Source organism: Bactrocera tryoni, chromosome 4, assembly GCF_016617805.1.
Source record: "Bactrocera tryoni isolate S06 chromosome 4, CSIRO_BtryS06_freeze2, whole genome shotgun sequence".
Taxonomy (NCBI): Eukaryota; Metazoa; Arthropoda; class Insecta; order Diptera; family Tephritidae; genus Bactrocera; species Bactrocera tryoni.
In genome coordinates, this window is record NC_052502.1 from 15,666,912 (window position 1) to 15,670,608 (window position 3,697).

Sequence of the window (3,697 nt, forward strand, 5' to 3'; positions counted from 1 at the left end):
GTATGACAGCTATATGCTATATTAGTCCGATCTACGCAAATTCTTCGCAGATTTTACATTTACTTTAGAAAATAATCTGTACCAAATTTCGCCAAGATAACTTGTCAAATGAAAAAGTTTTCTATACTAGAACTTGACTTTTATCGTTTAGTTTGTATGACAGCTATATGCTATATTAGTTCGATCAGCACAGTTTCTTCGTAGATTATACCATTGCTCTAGAAAATAATCTGTGTTAAATTTCGTGATGATACTTCGTCAAATAAAAAAGTTTTCCATACAAGGACTTAAATTTGATCGTTCAGTTTGTATGGCAGCTATATGCTAAAGCAGTCCAATCTGAGCAATTTTTTCGGATATTGTTCCGTTGTCTTAGAAAATAATATGTACCGAATTTCGTGAAGATACCTCGTCAAATAAAAAGTTTTCCTAAGAAGGACTTAAGTTGGATCGGTCAGTTTGTATGACAGCTATACCACTTTGGCGTCTGACAACAACAATTCCGACGAATGAGCAGCTTCTTGATGAGAAAAGAACATGTGCAAAATTTCTATAATCTCTGACGTTTGCTTCGGGATCTTCTAAGCTTCGTGGCAAACTTAATATACCCTATTCGGGATTTAACAAAAGGACATAAGCATAAAGGCGCAGTAAAACAGATCAGATTTCGAACCACCCATTATCTTGTTATTTTTGTACACAAAAAATTTTAGAAATATGAATATATTTGCAGTATCTAGTAAAGTCACTTGCGCGCCTGCGCAGCACACAATGTCGTCTGCGAGTCCATTGAGGAGTGGGAAGAGTCACGATCTTCTTGCCGGCAGCCGTGCATTCATTGACATGTAGTATTACAAAAATTTACAAAAAAAACACCAAAACAAAAGTAACAAAAACAATGGCAATAAGCTGCGAAGAAGGCGCTTAAAGTGCTTGAAGGTATTTAGTGCTTGACAAGCGTACAAATCGCTGGTTTAGTGATTGTTTTAATAAAGTTGTTTGCTGGCGTTAAATATATTTATATATACAACTACATTCCTGTATATGTATATGAGATATATGTATATAAAGGGTTCTCCATTTCGAGATTCTCTACTTTTTTTAAAGATAAAACACAGAAACTTTAGCTTAATGGGGAATGTTTATTATCATTCGAAATAATATTCTTTGGTATTTATTTTGGGAAAATTATCTCCTTCATCCCTGGACCGCGGCTACGTCCCAAATCCTTGACTATGCCTTGAGTTAGATTTTCGATGACGTGCTCCAGCGTTTCGACTGGTAATTTGCGAATGCTACGAGTGATGTTTTGCTCCAAGGCCTGAATCAAAGCGGGATTGTCCGCATAGATTTCAGACTTTACATATCCCCACAGTTCAATGGTGGAAAAAGGTCAATGGTGCTATATCACACGATCTTGGCGACCAATCGACTGGCCCAAAATTATCAGCTCACTGAAGTGTTCCCTCTATAAATCCATTGATTGATGGGATGTGTGGAAAGTGGCGCCGTCGTGTTGAAACCAAATATCGCTGAGATCACGAGCTTCTATTTCAGGCATCAAATCGTCGGCTCCAATGGTTCCAATGACCGTTATCGAGGCCGACCGTCGACCGGCTTCAGTTCTTGTACAAGCCGCATTTTGTTCGCTTTCAATTTATGATCTCGGCTATAAATGCGGCAAATCGTTCCATATGACAGTACAAATTGCTGCGTATTGTATGTATATACTTAAATACTCGTACATAAGTACTAAGTTTTAGACTTGTTGCTTCAGTACTAAATGGCGTTGAAGTAGGTAAGTCAAGTCAGAGAAGCGATAGTTCGACAGAACTAAGCTTAGTAGGTAGTTGGAAGGGCTTTGGATACAGGTGTGAAGGTAAATTAGTCCCTAGTAGATATCTACTATTTGTGGAGGGGATGTAGCTCAGTGGTAGAGCGTTCGCTTTGCATGTGAAAGGCCCCGGGTTCAATCCCCGGCATCTCCAGAAGTAAGCCTCCAATATTTTAGAAAAAATTTTCTTAGTTCTTATACAACTAATAACTAAATAATAATATACATATACTGGTGTATATAGATATATACATACATGTGTATGTGTATGTATGTATATAATATATAAAAATTCGTGGTTGTTTATAATGAACTCTATAATATATCAAATAATGAAATAAAACTGTAAATAATATATTCATTACTAATTTTTTGCTTATCTGGCTATTTTGGGCAAAATATGCAAATATACATAAATATAAAAATATGTACAGAGTTGCAAACAAACAAGTGTTGCCCTCATTTATAATTGGAAAGGCGAAACGGTGCAAATAAAGACACTAAAAGCAAAACTAACACCAGGTAATTAAAAGAAAATAAATAACAAAAAGTAACAGCTTGGAGATGCCGGGGATTGAACCCGGGGCCTTTCACATGCAAAGCGAACGCTCTACCACTGAGCTACATCCCCTCCACACTGACCCCGCTCCAAATAAACACCCTTTCACACTCGTAGAAAGTCTCTTTAGAAAGTGTAGCAATATTTTTGCACTAAAATTTTTATTGTTTTTGAGTTTTAATAGTTTTATTTATTTACTTAAGAGCATGCCATACTTTCTTATTTTTTTCTCGACAAATTTTTGTTTTGACTTTGATTTCAGAAGTAATAAACAAATTTATTGGTTAAAGCAATTATTTTACACTGACAAAAAATATATAGATGAACAAAATTATGTGCTATGTAAAGAACAATACCGTTACGCAAACCCAAACCATTGTCAAGTTCAGTTTTTTTGTAGTAGTATCCATAGTTCGTTTCATGATTTTTCGCATATCATAAATTTTTTTTTGTAATGATCACTTCCACGTGGCCTTAGGACGGTCTCTCTTACGACTCGGGCATTCAAATTCATAGCTTCTCGGCAAACTTCTGTAGCACATTTTTTCAGTGTGTGACCCAATCACCTCTATTTTCTCAATTTGATATAGTAAGTCTTGGGTTCCAAATTAACATTTTTATATATGTCATTGCTGATAACGTTAGGTCACCACACATTGAGGATAGACCTTAGCAATCTGTAAACAAAGCTCTGAATCTTATCAGTTAAATGGTCGGACAGACAGACAGGTTTCACATTCGTAAAGCTGTCCACAGACAAGGTAGGACATAAATAGATTGATTTTTGTTTCCACCTTAGCTTTGAGAATTTCCGTCCGTCAAGTTTTTAGCCTTACCGCTTAAATGTGTATTGGAGTGTCGTGTGTCCGCTACGATTGCGGCAAGATGAACTTTGCTAAGCGCAAGTAGTTCAGTAGATCTTCTATGTTAGACTAAAGCTATAAGCTTCTCTGGATTTCCTCTAGATGTATGCGCTTCCCAAATACTTTCGCATTGTATGCTGTCAAATGCAGTGTTATAGCCAAAGAAAACAAGTTGAAGAGTAGACTGCCATACATTAACTCAACTATTACAAGTAAGGTGTTAATCTGATTAACTAACGAACGAATTAGGGAAAATCCGGCTTAGTCAAGTTTTGATTTAATGCGGCTTTGGCGAAATGGAGAGAAGCCAAATGATATATGGTGCGGAGTCCGAATCGAGAGACAGCGGCTGCGTTGGCTTGTTCATATTGTTCGGATGGAAAGACCACTCCAGCTTTGAAGGTTCTTGATTCAGTACCCGTAAGTGGAAGCAGAGCAAGA

The 3,697-nt window shown here is 36.8% G+C and overlaps 2 non-coding genes across 2 annotated transcripts; one reads left to right on the forward strand and one right to left on the reverse strand.

Annotated features, from left to right (window-relative positions):
• Positions 1 to 1,916: 1,916 nt before the first annotated feature.
• On the forward strand, positions 1,917 to 1,988 carry Trnaa-ugc. Its single transcript has one exon. It is a non-coding gene; the product is annotated as a tRNA-Ala (tRNA).
• A 405-nt stretch (positions 1,989 to 2,393) lies between these two features.
• On the reverse strand, positions 2,394 to 2,465 carry Trnaa-ugc. The gene has a single exon. It is a non-coding gene; the product is annotated as a tRNA-Ala (tRNA).
• Positions 2,466 to 3,697: the final 1,232 nt, after the last annotated feature.